The sequence below is a fragment of the Electrophorus electricus genome, chromosome 4 (genome assembly GCF_041902795.1).
Source record: "Electrophorus electricus isolate QZ-2024a chromosome 4, ASM4190279v1, whole genome shotgun sequence".
In the NCBI taxonomy this organism is placed as follows: Eukaryota; Metazoa; Chordata; class Actinopteri; order Gymnotiformes; family Gymnotidae; genus Electrophorus; species Electrophorus electricus.
Window position 1 is genome coordinate 24,886,659 of NC_137500.1, and position 20,834 is coordinate 24,907,492.

The following is a 20,834-nucleotide window of genomic DNA, read 5'->3' on the forward strand; positions in this document are numbered from 1 at the left end:
TGCATAACATAATTGCACCTTAGAAAGCTGGAAAAATGGTATGTGATATACCTCTTTCATTGGACATGTTTTGTGTACTACAAAAGGGGTAGAAAACAATGTCAAATGATATTATTTTTAAGATGTTTTTGTAAGATGACTTACGAAAGTTCTATTTAGGGTTCCACTTGGACCTTGGACCTTCCATCTTTGAGCTAACCAGTAATAGACCAGTCTCATCACATGATATTTTCTAATACGCAAGTGTCAGATCTGATCTCATAATGAATTTGACAGAATTATGAGCAGCAGTGATTTTGTTGGGCTTCATTTACAAAAACATGCTGGTGTTACAGACCTCTTGGCATTGTTAATAGGCTCAAAAATGCTGGATCAAAATCAAAAGCTACCATACTGAATTCATTCTTATGATGTTCATTTGGATCTAAGTGGACCTACATAAAACTGTAGCTGTTAATTCGACAATTCAGATTTGTGAAATGCAACAGTGACATCACTTACCTGTATAATTTAGTTGTGTGAAATGCATCAAGACAGGAACGTGTGTGGACATACAACAACTATACAATACAGTTACAATAGTTTTTGTGGTTTTGGGTTATAAACATGCTGTATGGGTACAAATTTCATTGCCCAACCAGTTCTAGATCAGATTTTTTCATATGTTCAGAAAGAACAAGGGAACAATGAGGGAAAGTAGAAGAGGAGGAGGCATCTAAAGAAGAAAATTGGGAAGAACCACCCAGAGCACGATGCAGCTTCTCCAGATGAAGAGGAAATTCCCCAAGATAAAACAGTAATTTTTGTCCAAAAAAAAGCAAAATAACATCCCTTTTACCATATGACGATCCGGGCAGGATGGCAGCATGGAAAATAATAAGGGTAATCCCAGGGCCCACACCATATGCAGTTGCCCATGCCAAGGACATCACTTCAACATTCTGCATGCTCTTCATGCAATTTTGGAGATTTCTGTAAATAAGGAGGCAACTGGGAAAGGATGGATGAGACTGACCTGCATGCTTTGATAGGGCTGTTAATCTTAGTGGTTGTGTATGGGTCCAGAGGCAAGGCTACATTAATAATAATAATAATAATAATAATAATAATAATAATAATAATAATAATAATAATAATAATAATAATAATCCTCTACTTTATTAAAGAAAACAATTAAGACAGGTATGCTGTAATAATAATGAGTTGTGTGCAGTGATTAAATGCATTGATTTGTCTTTTTGCACTGTTACTGAGGAAAATCTCAATATTCACAAAATTTGTGATGAATGACAGGTTGGTTCTTCAGGCAAAAATGAAGTCATTTATGCTGTTTTATTTTAGGAATTTAATGAATGCAGGTCATTTTTGAGCCTTAGGACCAGGAGAGTAAACAGAATGTTAATACAACACAAAGGGCTAAATCATGAAACGTAGTGACCCTCTGCAGGTGGGGCTGATAGTGGAACTCATTCACTAGGTTTGAACATGCCAGTGCTGACCTATCTTAACTGCATCCAACAAACCTTTCCTTGCAGAAGGACAATGATGCCTAAAACAAACAACTTATCAAAACTAGCAAAACACACTGCTAAGTAACAAAATATATTGCTAATAAAGCTAGTAAAACTTACTCCTAACAAAACTAGCAAAACATACTATGAGCAAAACTAACAAAACATAGTTCTTAAGCAGCTCTGGGTTTTTTAAAACTTGTGGTCAGTATTTACAAAGACTCCCAGAGTGATGTTACCCATCTAGGATGTTGTTTTGTGGTTAAGATCACTATAAATGCCATTGAAGATTTGGTCCTCAGTTTTTCCTTCTCTCCTCATTTCTGTATATAGCATGATGCCTGAATGTACCCTTGGAGGACAAATACATAGTTTACAGTTCATTAATTTAGCATTCTTGATGGGAACATGCTGGGCTAACCGGTGCCTGAACTAACCCAGAGATGCTTTAATTGGCATGTTCAGGAATGCACAGTGTGAAGATAATTTGTTGCTCCAATTATAAAAGGCATGTGCGTGATACCATGGCCTCCATCATTGTATAAGCAAACATTTAATTCCAGTTTCTGAGAATAGACTCCACCTGACAGGGAGAATAACATAGCCTTCAGATCGAAGGAAGGAGCTTTCTTTTGTTGGAACATAAAGAACTTGAGTGTTCTGCTTCCTGACTGAATATAAACACACACACACACACACACACACACACACACACACACACACACACACACACACACACACACACACACACACACCAGTCACTTTATTAGGTACACCTTGCTAGTGTTGCCTTAATTCTTTGTGGCATAGATTCATTAAGGTGCTGGAAACATTCCTCAGAGATTTTGCATATTGACCTGATAGTATCACACAATTGCTGCAAATTTGGCTACACATACAAAATGTGAATCTCCTGTTACACCACATTCAAAGGTTTCTCTGTTTGATTGAAATCTGGTGACTGTGGATAGAATCTGGTGACTGTGTTCAAAGAAACCAGTTTGAGATTATTTGAGCTATAAAACTTGGTGTGTTATCCTGCTGGAAGTAGCCGTCAGAAGATGGGTACACCATAGTCATAAAGGGAAGGACATGGTCCACAACAATACTCTGTGGAGTTTAAATGATGCTCACTTGGGGTATTAAGGGGCCCAAAGTGTGCAAGAAAATATCCCCGACACCATTACACCACCACCACCAGCCAGAACTGGTGGATCCATGATTTCATGTTATCTATGCCAAATTCTGACCCTGCCATCCGAATGGCACAGCAGAAATCAGGACTCATCAGACCAGGGAACATTTCCCCAATCTTCTGTTGTCCAATTTTGGTGAGCCTGTGTCAATTGTAGCCTCAGTTGCCTGTTGTTAGCTGACAGGAGTGGCACCCGGTGTGGTGATCTGCTGCTGTAGCCCCTCTGCTTCAAGGGTTGACATGCACATTCAGAGATGCTCTTCTGCTGTAACGAGAACTTATGTGAGTTACTTTTGCCTTTTTATCAGCTTGAACCAGTCTGGCTATTCTCCATCCAACATTTGGAATCAACAAGGCATGTTTGTCCAGAGAACTGCCAGTCATTTATTATTTTCTCTTCTTCTGACCATTCTCTCTAAACCTTAGAGATAGTTATATGTGAAAATCTGTAGAACTGCAGTTCTTGAAATACTCAAACCAGCTCATCTAGCACCAACAATGCTGCCGTGTTCAAACTCACTCAAATCACCTGTTTCCCCACATTCCGATGCTCAGTTTGAACTTCAGCAGGTCATCTTGAACATGCCTACAAGTCTAAATATACTGAGTTACTGCCATGTGACTGGCTGTTTATATACTTGCATTAAGGAGCAGTTGAACATGTGTATCTAATAAAGTGGCTGGTGAGTGTCTATCTATCTATCTATCTATCTATCTATCTATCTATCTATCTATCTATCTATCTATCTATCTATCTATCTATCTATCTATCTATCTATCTATCTATCTATCTATCTATCTATCTATCTATCTATCTATCTAGTAATGTAGTAATATAGTAATATACACATATAGGGTAATATAGTAATGTGTATATATAGTAATGTGTATATATGTGTGCATCGATAATACTTTAGCTATTGTTAATTTAATTTTTAATTAATTCTACAATGACCTGATCAGTTTGCCTCCTGCTGCTTCCACACCTATGTATGTATCTATGTGAATACTGATGGATGGATGGATGGATGGATGGATGGATGCATGGAACTTGTTCCCTGAGGGAAATCATTTTAACAGCAGCACAAATGGTATATCAATGGGAAGAAAAGTTCTGATCAGTATTAGTCAGTGATTATGATAAAGCACAGAATAGAATAGTGAGCCAAAACAAAGTGTTGATAGTAGCCAGTGGTAACTGTAGCATTTTTGCAATACAAAGCATTTTGGGATTTTAGAATGTACTCAAACTATAGCATTAGAATAGTTTTGACGCCCTCAAATAAAACCAAGTCATTGTACTTCCAGGACCTCAGTTCTGCACCACTATTCCATGACACATGTTGAGTATTTGACTCTTTCTTCACTCCATCAGCTGCAGTGGTCTTAGCTTTGCTCCGCTGAATCAGTCTATTCCCTACCAGGTTGCAGTAAGATGACAAACAGAATTTAAGTGACACATGGGAATTTCAGGGCACAGTACTGCAGATATTAAAGGCCATCCAATCACTCTCCCATTTTCTCCCAACTTGTTTCTTACACTCAAAGCAATAGAGATTCAATTCAGTGCCAGCACCGCTGAGGATCCAACAGCAGCTCGACACAGGCAGGCTCTTATCCACGGCCACACTTTACTTCGTCAGATCCAGATTTGTCTTAGATTTTTATTTCACCGACACCCCGGGATTTGAAATTTCCAGGCTGTGCAGCTGGTGTAGACACACATCCAGGATTTGCTGGGGAAAATGGATGGAGCTTTGAGAGGAGCACCACAAGTTAATCACACATTCTTTCTCCTCCCCATAGATTGGCAGGTCAATGGTCAATTCTGTACCACTGCAATGACTGTATGGTTGGTTTTAGTGAGATTTTTTCTGCACATTGTGCTATGTCTATTGATAGAAACATTTATCTCCCTGGGAGCAGCAGTCATCAGGGTACTTAGAATGCTCTGAAATTCAAATGATTGCCGGCACCCTGGGGAAATAACAATAGTGCTCTCTTAAAAATGGTCATCTGCTTGAGACACTTAAAGCCCTTCAGCAGGTCAGCCGATCTTTGAAAAATATCATGGTCATGCTCTTGTCCACCCACTGCTTGTTTCACCTGTCTCAGGATAACGCTTAATATTTTTCACTGGAACGTGGCGAAGTCTCACCACAGATTCCAAGTGCATTTATCCCCCAAATTTGTGAATCTTTGATAAACAATTCCATTCCTTTCTCTGTGTTGCCAAAGCAATACATTCCGCACAGCAGAATGTGACCGCTGCCCATGGTGGGACGTACAACCTCTTTAACCATGCCTGCCTTTTGCTTAGTCAGGGAAACCAGCCAGCATGGCTCCAAGCGACGCAGCTGTTACAAGCTGGAGCGACACATTCTTACAACAGAAGCACTCCCGCCTCAGATTGTGATGAATAGTTCAAGCTAGCAGGGCGTCTGTTTAATGGAGAAGGCCCTCACTGGCAACAGTGCCACTGTTTGCTTTGAAATGGGCACAAATACACATGAGCGGCTTTTTAGAAGCTCCTCACTAAAAGATCAGCACAGATGTGGCAGCCGATCCTGCAGAGAGTCCACGGGAATCATATTGTCCTTTATGCATATGGGCTAAGAGTTCTCATTATCATGCAGAATATATGTCTCAATGTGTGTACCTTCCTTGAAGGGTAGCTAACATAATTTGCACTGGTGCGCACTCTATCTAAGGTGAGCCGAGTGTATTGATACTACTTGGGTGCGCACTTTTGTGTTGACATTGAGTGAAGTCCAGTCAGCTCTGAAAGACTGTGAAAATGAAGCTGTACTTTCAGGTTTCAAGATGTCAGATTAAGTGGTGGATCCACCGACTCACACATTAGTTTTTTTTTTGTTGTTGTTGTTGTTGATTTTAAAGCATTTGGTTATTCAGGACAAATGTAGACAGTAGACATGCCTACTGACCTTATCATTAGAATGCATGTTAATTCTAAACCAAATGATTCAAAAAAAACAAAAACAGATTAATGTGTTTTTTTTTCTGTTAATTTAAGATTATTGAATTGGAATGCCACCTTATGTAGCTCTCCTTGTCACAAATACACAGATATGCATGTGCAGTGCAGTATATGACAAACTTAAAAACTTACCTCTCACACTCACTATCAAACCCCTTACACACCATCATACTCTCACACTCACTATCAAACCCCTTACACACCATCATACTCTCACACTCACTATTAAACCCCTTACACACCATCATACTCTCATACACACTATCAAACCCCTTACACACCATCATACTCTCTCACACTCACTATTAAACCCCTTACGCACCATCATACTCTCTCACACTCACTATCAAACCCCTTACACACCATCATAATCTCACACACACTATCAAACCCCTTACACACCATCATACTCTCTCACACTCACTATCAAACCCCTTACACACCATCATACTCTCTCACACTCACTATCAACCCCCTTACACACCATCATAATCTCACACACACTATCAAACCCCTTACACACCATCATACTCTCTCACACTCACTATCAAACCCCTTACACACCATCATACTCTCTCACACTCACTATCAACCCCCTTACACACCATCATACTCTCACACACACTATCAAACCCCTTACACACCATCATACTCTCACACTCACTATCAAAACCCTTACACACCATCATACTCTCACACACTATCAAACCCCTTATGCACCATCATACTCTCTCACACTCACTATCAAACCCCTTACACACCATCATACTCTCACACACTCACTATCAAACCCCTTACACACCATCATACTCTCACACTCACTATCAAACCCCTTACACACCATCATACTCTCACACTCACTATCAAACCCCTTACACACCATCATACTCTCATACACACCATCAAACCCCTTACACACCATCATACTCTCACACACACTATCAAACCCCTTACGCGCCATCATACTCTCTCACACTCACTATTATACTCTCTCATATACGCTGTTATACTCTTAGGCATTGTTAATAGTGAATGTGAGAGTGTTTGACGGTGTGTGTAAGAGGTTTCATAGTGAGTGTGAGAGAGTGTGATGGTGTGTGTAAGAGGTTTGATAGTTTGTGTGAGAGAGTATGATGGTGTGTGTAAGAGGTTTGATAGTGAGTGTGAGCGTATGATGGGTGTGAGAGTATGATGGTGTGTGTAAGAGGTTTGATAGTGAGTGTGAGAGTATGATGGGTATGAGAGTACGATGGTGTGTGTAAGAGGTTTGATAGTTTGAATAACGGCCTAAAGGACCTCTCATATTAATTCTATGAAAAGCATGACACTTGAGTGCCTTTCAGGATTCTGAAGCAGAAAAATTATGTTGTGTATAGTAAATGTGCCTTTGTTCTTGTACAGTAAAACTCCAACATACTTTATTGAAACTTTTGGAAATGTATTATTTATTGTGGTTCTAAATAAATTGTTCAGCTTGCTGGCATCATCGGTCATGGAGAACATAATGTTCTGTAACACTGATGATAAGATTGCAGTGCAGCAGTGCTAATGCTAGATAATAACATTCTGATATTGCCATCAAAATTTTTTTCTAGGTTCAATGAGCTGAAAGTCATTAAAGTTTTCTCTGGTAGATCGGAAATTCGACTTCATTATACACCAATAATATATTTTTTAATATGATGAGAAATTATCTATTTTACATAAACTGTCATGTTGTAATGATTTTCTGTTAGTATAGTTAATTATATAGGAAGAGAACCTCATTAGTGGCATCATGGTGAAATAAACATTACCTATATTGCACCAGGACTCGTTTAATGAACTTTCCCTGCTCTGATATTCACACTGACATCAGATACAAAAACATCAACAATACATACTGCCGTGATAAGAAATTTTAAATGGTCATACTATGAAATGAACAGGTCTTGAATTATGTCAATGAATAATCCTGCCAAGCTGTCTAAAAATAAAATCTCCATAAATCAGAACTGTTAAAACTCTGTCTTGTCAGGAAATTATAGTGGATGTTGGGCATGTTTCATGAAGAATGTTCTAGAATGTGGAACCTTTGCATAATTTAACATCAATTAATGATGAATCATAATCAGATAGAGTTGGAGGCACCAGACTGGAATCATCAGTGGAAATATAGATGGGGTAAAATGAGCTGCAGGGTTCGTAGATGATGAATGTGACAGATAATACCACTCTGATGAACTGTGCGCAACTACTGCACACCTCAGGCAGGCAGCAGTTGCTCCAGGTTACAGCCTGTGCCTCCTCTCCTGCAAGAACGACATTGACTCCACCACGGTGCATTGCATTTCTCTGCATGTCCCCGACAACCACAATCTCACTTTTTTTCTCTCTCTCTGACCCCGTCCTCTCAATTCTCCTCTGCTCCTGCAAGGTGCGCATATCGCCCAGGCTGGTCTTCGAGGCTTTGATAAGTGATGTCATCGAGGAGCACACAGAAAGCTCGCCTCCGCTCCTCCGTCTCCTTCGCTCAAACGCTTCACTCGACTCTCGCGCCCGTCTGCAGGACATGCCCATCGTGCTCAGGCGCGCTCGCATACCTCAAGGTGGGTGGGCACGTGCACTGCTGCTCCAGGAGCTTGTGTGCCACGTCACGGACGGAGGCTACAGGGGATCAGGTGTCAAGAGGGAGCACACTGCCGACAGTCCAGTCATTGTCAAGCACAGTGGAAAAGCAATAGCACACCCACCGACATGCCCGGGGCTTAGGGGAAATGGATGGGTCCTCAGAACATGACAGTATGTGCTGTTGAAGATGGCTCAGGAAGTCTAATCCTGACTTCATATCATTCATAGATTCGCCCTCACACGCTTCCCTACCGCCAGTCTGAAAGGTAGTTATACTTGATATTTATAGCACGGTAGGCATACATGATATAACATGGTAGGCATATGATCAAAAGCTAATGCTATTCAATATTATCATTCATGAAGCATCCCATCAGCCTCATTCTTAGTTATGTCACATCTTTCTTGATTCAACCAAAGAAAAATATTGACTTCACTACTACTACTGCCAAAAAGAAAAAAACTAAGATTCTGACATGCATTGTTTTTTTTCTCTTTACATGTAATTTATGTGCTAGTTTTTTTTTTTGTTTTGTTTTTTTTTTTGCAAAATCCATATTTTTTGCCTAATTGTTTGGCAGTTATGTAAAATCTGCATCCAAGTTCCTTGGGGAAATGATTGACCCTTGTAGATGAGCTTTAATTGCATTGTTTAAAAGTAATTAAAAACATGGCCATTAAAATAAAACAGTTTTCATAATCTAACAGAAGAATCTTAGATTACTTTATTTCTGCCTAGGTTGACTTTTGATCCCATTGTCTTCTTTAGGCATTTCATCTTTGTCTCTGCTCTACCTGGTCAAAACTTTAGCAGTTAAGATTTGAACAAAATGTTGTTAAATGTCCTTAAAAACAAAATCAAAATGTTTTCAAGCCCATTTAGGCTAATCTAATTTACTCAGTCAACAATATCACTGTGCCAGTTAGTAACCAGAAATACCAAGACAGGTTTTGGTGGACAGTTGAAAAAAATAAAGCCCTCAAACACACCTACTAAAACTCAAGAGTTTTTAGATTCAGACATTAAATGATTGAGTCTGTCTGATCTGTTGATTATGGTAATGAGGTGCTGCTCAGAGTGCCAGGGTAAGTGCTGTGTTTGTAGTAAAGCCAGAAACTTCATATTTGCTCTCTCTCTCTCTCTCTCTCTCTCTCTCTCTCTCTCTCTCTCTCTCTCTCTCTCTCTCCCATGCTTGCAATCATTAGTACAAATGTCAGCAGGAATATGGGGAGCTAAATAATTTATCGTTAGATCTATATGTGGCTTTACTGCCTTCCTGCTCTCTCCTTTCAGCTCTGTGCATCCTCAGCAAATGTGTCAGAACTGGTAAGACGGGTAATATGATGAAAACGCAACAAGCAAAGGTGTTTGATGCTGTGCGTTTTTCAGTTGGAAGGGATTTTTACATAAGCAAAACATTCCAATAGGAATTTGAGCTGTTTGCCTAGGAAAGGAAAGGCTTCCTGAACTGAATTTGGTTGGAAAAAATATAACCATGATTTTAATGTTCGGTAGTGCTTTACATGTTAGCAGAGCTCTGCGTAATTAGCAATGTAGGATTAAGCCCAGATCAACTCCCATTAACCATCTGTAGAGAACAAAGAGTCAAGGGCTTGACTGTAGGGTTACCATCACCCTCACCACAGACACATTTCAAGAACACAGCATGCTACATCTTGCCGCGTCCTCCCCTGGCTGACCACGGACACTACAATAGCAACAATATTAACAAGAAAAAGCAAAATAAGTAGTGAGAGAGAATAATCCTAATAAAACTATTTCAGTTTTCTAGAAGTCCTAGTCTGGTTTTCATGGGGTATATGCCTGAAACCCATCTGGCATGAAACATTCTGTCAAGGGCATCGAAGAAGTAGATGGCTGGGGAGGAAGTGTGGTGAGTTGGGGGGTGGGGGTTGGGACACATCAGGGGGTGGTGGCATCAAGGGGCGAAGCCATGGCAGCTGAGACAGGTTGGGGCTCAGTAACAACATGACATCAGTAGCAGGTGCACCTTGGCAGAAAGAGAGAATAGATTATTAGACATGTCCAAGTACAAAGGTGTGTAAATTAGGGAACCATAATGTGGCAGATCTAGCTATGGCAGCACAGCTAAAAGGATAGAGCTGGAAGGAACCACAGGCAACAGGGCTCCCTAAAGTTTCAGCACTCTGCTGCTCTCAGAAAAACAAACTTGAGTGACATAAAAAGAGGTGAAGTGACAGCATCGTAACATCCCAGGTTTCCATAGCTGCCAATGCCCATGGACCCCCAGATCTACACCTTTACCCAAGATGAAAAATAGTGAATAAAATGCCTGACTGTACAGATTTTTAGCCTAGCCTTAAATATTAAACATTTACAGAAAGGTTATTCCATAGTGTGGGAGCTTTATAGGAAAAGGCTCTGCCCCCTGTGTTAGATTTTCTTATTCATGGTACTAGTGAAGCGCCTGCACCTTTTGATCTAAGCAGACGTGATGTGTCGTATTAGACTAGGAGTTCACTAAGCTACTGTGGGGCAAACAAGTGCTTTGTTGGTCATTAGAAGTATTTATAATCAATACAACATTTTACTCATATCTTAATGTAGCTGATATGAGTAATGTGATCAAACCTTCTAGTTCTAGTAAGAACTCTGGCTGCTGCTTTTTGAACTAGCTGTCTGTGGGCCTAATAGAAGCACCTCTGTTTTGTCAGGATTAAGTGAGAGAAGATTTCTCAACATCCAGTGTCTGACATCCTTTACACGTTTCTCAATAATGCTAAGATGATATACGTCCTCTGGTTTGGCTGAGACATATAACTGAGCATCATCAGCATAGCAATGGGAACTAGTTCATTGTTTACATTTAATGTCACATAGAGGTACCATATATAAAGAAAGAAGCAGAAGCTCTAGAACAGATTCTTCTGGAACACCATAGCTAACCTCAGTGTATGCTGATAGTCTCCATTTATCTTGACAAACTGGTAGCGATTGGCTAAATAAGATAAGGAAAGGGCTATTCCCCTAATCCCAACATTTTCGAGCCTGTCTAGTAAAATGTTGTGATCTATGGTGTCAATTTCTGCACTGAGATCAAGCAATATAAGCAAAGAGACATGACCCTGGTCAGAAGCCAACAACAGGTAATTAATGACTAATTAACTAACTAATCTGGGCTGTCTCTACTAATGAGGCATTCACTCTGACTGAAAGACTTTGTGTATCTGGTTCTGATTCAAGTAAGAGTTTAGCTGCTGAGCTCCAGCTTTTTCTAGGGCCCTGGAAATAATAAAGAACATTGAGAAGAGGAAGGTGTTTGGAATAATTTCCTGGGTGTTTTTTTTTTTTTTTTTATTTAATTTAATTTAATTTTGGTTGCTGTTTTGTGTAAAAAGTAAAGAGAGCTCTGTGTGCTACTCCCCGGACTCAGTCATACTACTACTAATAATAATATAATAATACGTTTAATTTATGTAGTACCTTTCACAGACTCAAGGTCACGTTACAGTAACAAAGATGGAAGAAAGAAAAAAAGGCAATAACTGTCAATACATTAATGAACAAATACTGACAAGAAGAGAAGTTAAGAAAAATGTTGAGAAAAAAGGTATGTTTTGAGTTGAGATTTGAAAGAGGAACATGAAGAGCAGAGAAGGAGAGATCGAGGTAAAGTGTTCCATAATTGAGTCTAAACCAGTCTAAATTTGGTTATGGAAAGCAGACCAGTATTAGAGGACCGAAGTGTGCGGGTGGGGCAGTAAGAGTGTACTACAACCCAGAACTTTCAGAGCACAATGGAGAACTGCCTGATTGGAGAGATTCTTGTAGACTCCTGCAGGCCTGCAACACGCACAGCAAACACTTCTCAAGCTACAAGAAGACCAGTCCCTGTAATTTGAAGCCCTCATGAAGGAGAAAGCCAAGGAGCTCTATAACCTCCGGAGTCTGCTACTGCCTGCTGGCCCTAACACTCGGGGAGTTTGAGCGGTCTTTTGTCTTTTGCAGCAGCTGTGGGAGGCAGTGCAGGCATGGTTCTTTGCTCCAGAGTGTGACACTGCGACCACCGTTGACCTGATGGTGCAGAAGCAGTTCAGGAGAAGAAATAATATAGTCTAAAACATTGAAAGCTCCCTAGACAGATTACTTCCACAGGTGCAGGCAATCAGTATGACCCACCTTCCACATGACACTGTTTCCTAATGGCCACATAGTTCCAGGGCAGATTATGTGATGACAAAAAAAAAAAGAAAGTGGTTGCCTTGGTGGACTCAAGCTATTAGCAGAGCACAATCCACCAATGGTTGGTTCAACACTAGGCAACAGAAAGGGCATGTTGGTTGAAAGTGAACTGTGCTTACAGGGATATTTATGAATATCCACTCATGCCTGTCATCACTGATTTCCAGGTTAAAAAGTATACAGTCAAAGTGGCAGTTAGTACTGAATTTTTGTAACTGATGCGAAACAAACCAACAAAAAAAAAGTTACCCAGTTGTTGCTCCCAAAAAAGTCACAGGGAAATGATTTTCCATGAGGCTCAAAATAATCCTGTGGCTTCTTAATCCACTCATATCAAGAAGAGCTCTGAACTAGGACAGGATAAAACATTAAATCTTCTAATGGCCCACCTTTATTGGTCATGTATTCAATGTGATGCACACAAGTGATGTGTCATGCCACCCAGCCGTCCCCAAAGTACCCTTGTACACCAACCCATTTATTGAGGTCCCCTTCAAAACAATTTAAATGAATCTTGTTGGGCCATTATAACGGAGTACATGTAGGTACCACTTGGCATTAGTTCTGGTAGATTATACAATGCAATACCCAGAGACAGTACTGCCCAGCAAAGGCAACATGTAATGTTGTGGCGACTCTCATCCTTATTGTCACGGTACAGCTTCAGGAGGGTCATTCTCACTCATACTCACAATCACACACTCACACACCACACCTGCCATGGTCTCAATCACTCATTAGTTATTACACACACCTGTTCATTGTTTGCCTACAATTTGGTACTGTGCATTACCAGTCGTCCTGCACCCAGGGCCGTCGCCTGTACCTACTTTCAAGCACCTTGTGTTCCTGCATTTATTTAGATGCATTGTCCTATTAAGTCTGCAGTGTCAAGCTTTTGGTTTTTGAGTTTGCTCCAGTAGAGCTGTTATGGAGAGTAAACTGTCTGACCAAGGCACAGCATTTGTGTCATGCACACTGTGTACTGTACAAATTAATGGGGATTAAATTCACACCAGCATCTACCATCCCAAACAGATGGCCTGGTTGAACGGTTTAATCAGTCCCTTAAAAATATTATTCAGAGGTTCATACACAAACACACTAGGGGTTATGATAAATGGCTGAACTACTGTTTGCCATGTGAGAGGTGCTGCAAGCCTCTACGTGGTTCTCCCCACTTTAATTATTGTAAGAACAGAAGCCCCAGGGCATCCTAGAAAACTGGCCCTCAGACCTCAAGAATGGAATTCAGTTCTTTCTTGACCTTACGGCAAAACTCACTTAACTTAGAAGAGTTTGCTTGGGGCTCAAGAATGCCAAGCCGGCATGACCAGAGACAGATGCATTAGTTTGCACCTGGAGACCAAATTCTCATATTGCTCCCCAATTCAAGCACTATATTGCTCATCAAGGGGCAAGGGTTATTCAAGGTTACCCAAGGAGAATGGAAGATTGACTATTAAGTAAAATGAACTGATATGGGTGATGCACTCCAAATTTACCACCTCAACCCCCTGAGACCAGGAAGAGAGGTGGTCCTTGATGCTCTGGCAAAGGTGGCTCCTGAGAAAGATGAGTTGGGTCTGGAGGTTCCCAGTAACCTCAGTCCCACTCCGGTACCTTGTGGTTATCTTTCCCTGTCCCAGAGGTTGGTTAGTTGCACACAATGTTTGTTGATGTATTTTTGCCCCTACCTGGTCACACTGACCTCATTGAACCCCATATTAAGATCCCCCTAGGAGTGGTTGTCCACATCAGCCTGTATAAAGATGACCTTGGGGCTATGCTTGACATGGGGGTAATGAAGGAGTCATTCAGTGACTGGAGCAGTGCCAGTTCTTATCCCAATGCCTGTTGGGACTGTTCATTTCAGTGTTTACTTTAGAAAAGTCAGTGGGGTGTCTAAATTTGATGCCTATCTGATATCCCATATTGATGAGCTGCTGAACTGATTTTTCTCAGCTCATTTTTACTTTACACTGAATTTGAAAAAGGGATACAGGCAGATCCCATTGACTCCTGCATCCTGTGAAAAGATGACCTTCTGCACTTGGTTTGCTTTACACCAATAGGTCACACTTACATTTGGGCTCTTCAGAGCCCCATCTACATTCCAGTGGCTATGGATAGAATCCAACTGCATTTATAGAATAGATAGAGTCCTGTAGATCCCACTTGGATGACATCATCATCATCTACAGTAATGTCTGGCAGTGGCACATGCAGCACTTGAAGTTGCTCCTGAAGTTGATGAAATGAACAAAGGAGGTGGGACAGGTTCTGGTGCTGGCTAGCTGTTATTGTAGGTTTGTGCTGAACTAAATGCAGTTCACAGAAACACTGACTGATCTAATAAAGGAGGCCTGCTGTGGAATTCATCAAACTCCTTTTTGTCTTGCAGATGAGCATGTCTAGCAGGGGGCTGGGGGCCGGGGGCCATTGTGTCACAGGTAATTAAGGTGGAGGTGCACCCAGTCTAAACTGTAAACTAGTTGAAAATTGACAATGTGTGAAATGACGTGCAGAACCATAGAGAAGGGCATTCTTTACCCTCTGGTACTAGCTGTTGGGATGCCCTTTCACCTTCTGTTCTGACCACACCCTGCTCCAGAGTAGGATTACCCCTTTGTATCTAGGATGTCAGCCCTAGATTGTGACGTGGTTCACAGGCCAGGGATGCAGATGGCAGTAGTGGATTTCCTCTCCTCCTAGGGGGTGCAGGGGGATTGACTGCAGACGGCTCCCCAGCCTGAGTTAGGCAGTGGTGGAGAGGGGAGTAGTGGGGATGTTCAGCATGGCCGAGTATCACCTGTCATGTGTAGAGACTAGCCGTGTGAACTAATACAATTGGTTGCACCTATGTAGTGCACTGGTTGCACTTCTGTTCCAGAAGGTTGCCAAAGCAAGAACCCCAGACAGAGTCCACACACAGTTGCTGAAGAGCAAACCGAGAAGAGAAAGCTGTCAAAAATAAAGAGAGCTCCATGTGCTACTCCTGCCTCCTGTATCCTTCCTCTCTCCCCTGGCCCAGAGGCATACTACAAGCAGCCTTTATTCTGAAGGCAGCCATGCAGTTAAGATCTGAAGTAGTATGAAAAGTGTAGAATCACTCTGCACAATTTAGTAATCTTTGATGTATTCAATTTAACTTTTGTCAAACAAGACTGTGAACCTTGTCACAAAGAAAAATGATTAAATCTATTGGTATAAGTTAAAAAAAAAAACAACAACAAAAAACTGTTTTGCCACCTGATTAGGTTTTTAGACTGCTGTTACTATGAAGCAATTTCAGTAGTTAAGGAAGATTTATTTAATCTGCTGTTTACATTTATGGCATTAAGCTGATGTATTTATCCAAAGCAAGTTATAATTATGATTGAAGACAACCTGAGCAATTAAGGGCCTTGCTCAGGGACCCAACAGCTGTAACTTGGCAGTAGCAGAGTTTGAACCAGCCATCTTCTGTTTGCTAGCTGAGTACCTTAACCACTGAGCTACCACTGCCCTATGAATAGTAGATTAAATGCATGATAATAAAAATGCCCTTCTACTTTTAAACAAAACAGCTTTCAAATAAGAAAACTTCACAATATATGATTAATGCATTGCACTTATTCAATTAGCATGCAATTAACATGGTAATTTGTCTGAGTCTATCTGTAAAAAGGGACAGTAATATGGAAGGAGAATAGCCTTTAAGCAAAACATTCACTTTAACAGCTTGGCTCAGATGTGCACAGCATGAGAGAGAGAGAGAGAGAGAGAGAGAGAGAGAGAGAGAGAGAGAGAGAGAGAGAGAGAGAGAGAGAGAGAGAGAGAGAGAGAGAGAGAGAGAGAGAGAGAGAGAGAGAGAGAGAGAGAGAGAGAGAGAGAGAATTTTCTGAGACAGCTCCCTGGTCAATATCTGTGAATTCAGATGGGACTGCAGTACTTGGATAAGCACCGCAAGACACTCACTAAGTATGCAAGACAAAGGGACACGCCCACACACACACACACACACACACACACACACACACACACACACACACACACACACACACACACACACACACACACACACACACGCCCACTCTCTCTCTCTCACACGTACACACACACACAAACACTCTCACTCTCACAGGTACACTCACACTCAGCATGCAAAAACTAGAGCTTCTGCATCACTTTTAATAGTGTAAAGCATGTTTTTTGTTCTTGCCAGCATCAAACATACCAAGCACACAGGCACGAGCACACACATACACTGACTGGGGTCAATGCAGCTCAAGTGATGGGGGAAATCTATTCACGATGTCACTGCAATCAACTCCGCTGTGGCTGAAGTAAATGGGCTTGGAGCAGTCTGCCTTGGCTCTGGAGCTCAGCAGACATGTGATCCATCACACCATCACCACAAACAAAAGAAATGGCTAGGAGGTCAGACAAGCCCACTAATGATAAATGGGCTGTAATGAACAGAAGCAACATTTGGTGGCAGATGAGCAGCACACTGTATCTACTCAGTGAAATTTCTTAGGTGCTATTTTCACCCACATAGCAGACACCAACACAGCAGGCTTTTTCTTATGTCGGAAAGACTTGGAGCAGCCTGTGGCGGGCCTGTTAAGAGGCTGGGGGTGTGCGGTACTGGTGGACAGGTGCACTGATGACAGGCTCTTGTGAAATGGTCTTCCATCACTTTGCTAAGGAGACTGGATAGTAGTCACTAAAAATGAAAAAGAAGAGTGTGTGCATGTGTGTGCGTGCATGCACAGTGTATATGTGTGTGCGTGCGTGCGAGTGGTACAAGCTTTGCATAGCATAAAATATAAATGTGAACATTTTTCATCTCCATATTCATCTATAGCATATGCTGAGACTGGGCTTACCCAAGAGCCATGGGCAAAGATGGCATGCAGGAGGAAGAGGTTCTGGAATTCTGGAAGAGCATATGTGTCTTTGTACTGCAGTTCATCTACAACATACCTTCCACATACCACCATATTTCTCACTGCAGCTGTTAACAGCAGCTAGTAAACGTTAACATCTAAACAGTGCAGCACCTTGAGAACTCTCTGCATAATTAAATTTTTTTTTTGAGTGCAGTGCGTCAGTCCATTTAGGATAAGGTGTCATATCTAGTTAATGCTGATGAGAGGAAAGATTTCTCTCTCTCTCTCTCTCTCTCTCTCTCTCTCTCTCTCTCTCTCTCTCTCTCTCTCTCTCTCTCTCTCTCTCTCTCTCTCTCTCTCTCTCTCTCTCTCTCTCTCTCTCTCTCTCTCTCTCTCTCTATTATCATTGATGGTTGCACCATAGTGTTCCTGAAATGCCTCACAGCCAAACACAAAAGAAAAAAAGATTCATTGTCACACCATAGTTCCATTACAAGGGAACTTCAAATGAGAAATTTCTGGTGATCTGAATAAGTAATCTGCATGCTTTATAAGCAGCAGGCCTGGGAAATGATGGTCCAGTCTACAACTCCATCTTGTTGCTAAAATGAAAGTCATCAAATATACATGGGAGGAGAGTATTGAAAGTTGGAAAGTCTCTTTTTTTCTCCAAGGAGGGACTGTTATTGCTGTAGTATTAGTGTCAAAGCTATAATTAAAATCATGAATCTTAATTGTTAATCTTAACTGAACCTTAATTGTTGTAAGACAATTGCTCAATCCATCACATTAAAAAAAAAAATTTTTTTAGCACTGCTAAAATACTTTTTTTTTTTTTTCCCTTAAGAGGTTTTACTAATGACTTGTGGGTAAAATACAATAATTTAAAACCCTTGCATTTTTAGCTAATCAAGTATAGTATTACGTTCAACTTAAGGGGTGAATTTGGCAGACTAGTGCCTTGTCAGTAACAGCCACCACTACCAGTTTAAGAAAAAGGGACAAGGCCCAGTGAGCAGTTTAATTCTGCCACAGTGCCTCTGACTTGGGAGTGACTGAATGTCTCATGGAACTGGATGCTTCTGTCCTATCGAAGACTTTCACTAGTCCACCTTTCAGGTAACAATTAAAAATATATAGAATATACAAATGTCCTCTATTAACATAGATGTGACAAGCTCCAAATGAATCTGTTCTCTTTTTGCAATGTTGGAGATCTAAGAGGGCCTTCAGGATTGGTGTTGCCAGAGCTATGACTGCGATTCATTCCCAACTTAAGATGAAAAAGAAAAAGGTGTGTGTGTGTGTGTGTGTGTGTGTGTGTGTGTGTGTGTGTGCGCGCACATGCTTCATATCAAACAACATGTGTGTAAGTTCATTCCAGTTAAGTGGTGAGCTGGATTGAGCCAAACCTCCTATCACAGGAACATTTACAGTTACAGATGCTCTTATCCAGAGTGACTTACAAAAGGGCTTTGTCATTTACTCATAGAATATGTCCAACTACAGTACAGTAGGTTAGAATAAAACATACCAATGAACTAGAATACAGGGATGAATGCTGATACCTAGAAGTGCAAAATACATAAAGGTCCATCTTATCATTGTATAAGTGCTATAAAACAATAAGTACTAGAGTTTGTTAAACAACAAACAGTGCCCTACAATAAGTACTAAATTAGTCAGTCAATAAGGGAGCAGTGTCAGTTGTCCTTTAAATATTCTGCAAATAGATGGGTCTTCAGTCTGCATTTGAAGACTGCAAGGGACTCTGCTGTCCAGACAGTAAGTGGGACTTCATTCCACCATCTTGGAGCCAAGACAGAAAATAGTATTTCAAGCCGAGCCGTACTTGAGGTTCGAAGCACTGGAGGTATGGATCGGGCTTTGACCATTGACCTCATGTATGAAGGGGCTGGTCCATTTTTGGCTTTGTAGGCAAGCATCAAGGTTTTAAATGTGATGCGTGCAGCTACAGGGAGCCAATGAAGGGAGCGCAGCAGCTTCGGATGATGATACCAAGGAGTTCTCAAAGGAAACAGTGAGGTCATGGTAAGGGTTGGGAGTACCTGAGATGAACAGAAGCTCAGTTTTACTGGGGTTGAGCTTCAAGTGGTGGGTTGTCATCCATGACGCAATGTCAGTCGAGCATGCCGAGATACGTCTGAAGACCTGTGTGTCAGAGGAAGGAGAAGAAAGAAATAATTGAGTGTCATCAGCATAGCAGTGGTAGGAGAAACCATGAGAAAATATTACATCACCAAGAGAACGAGTATACAAAGAGAAGAGAAGGGGGCCTAATACTGAGCCTTGTGGAACACCAGTGGAGCGTCTACATGGTTTGGATGTGGATCCTCTCCATGTCACCTGATTGGACGGTCCATTCAGATAGGACTGAAACCATCTCCAAGCACTGCCAGTCACACCAAGCCTGGAAAGAACAGAGAGAAGAATGTTGTGGTTCACCATGTCAAATGCTGCTGAAAGGTCTAGAAGAATCAAACAGATGACTGTTTGGCAACTTTAGCGGCATGCAGTTTCTCAGTCACTGCTATGAGGGCCGTTTCTGTAGAATGTGCCGGTTTGTAGCCAGACTGATAGGCATCATGCAGCTGGTTATGGGTGAGAGACAATTGATTATAAACTGCTCATTCAAGGGCTTTTGAGAGGAAAGAGAAGTGATACCAGTCTGTATTTGGCAACACTGGAGCTGTCAAGTATGGCCACCTTGAGGATTGGTAGCACCCTGGCAGTTTTGAATGCAGTAGGCACGTATCCAGCAGATAAGGAGTTATTGATGACAGATGAAAGGAAGCAGGTCTCTTGCAATTGTCTGGAACAGAGCAGAAGGAATTGGATCCAGTGGACATGTAGTCGGATCGGTGGAAGTCAGGAGTTGAAGAATTTCATCTGAGGAGAGAGGAGAAAAAGAAGTCAGAGTTGGATGTTGGGGAATGCACATTAGTTGGAGGAATGGGAACAGAGGAAAAGGACTGGCGGATTGCTGCAACCTTCTCCTCAAAGAAGGTGATAAAATCCTCAGGAGTAAGAGATGAGGAAGGAGGGGGAGGATTAAGGAGAGAAGAAAAAAAAATAGTGAAGACTTGCATGGATCAGATGATGAATCAAATTTCTCTCTGTAGTAGGATGACTTTGCAGATGTTACTTCCAGTGAGAACTTGGAAAAGAGAGACTTGTATGAGCCAAGGTCTGAATCTACGCGAGATTTCCTCCACCGCCTCTCTGCAGTCCTTAGTTCTCTCCTGTGGCAGCGAAGTGTTTCTTTTAACCAGGGGGCAGGTCTAGAGGAGAAAGGGCACAGAAGATTCATTGATAAAGAGAGTGTAGAACTATTTGTAACTATCCAGAGAGAAAGACTGCAATGTCCAATGTGGTGGTACAGGTGAAGATCAGGTCC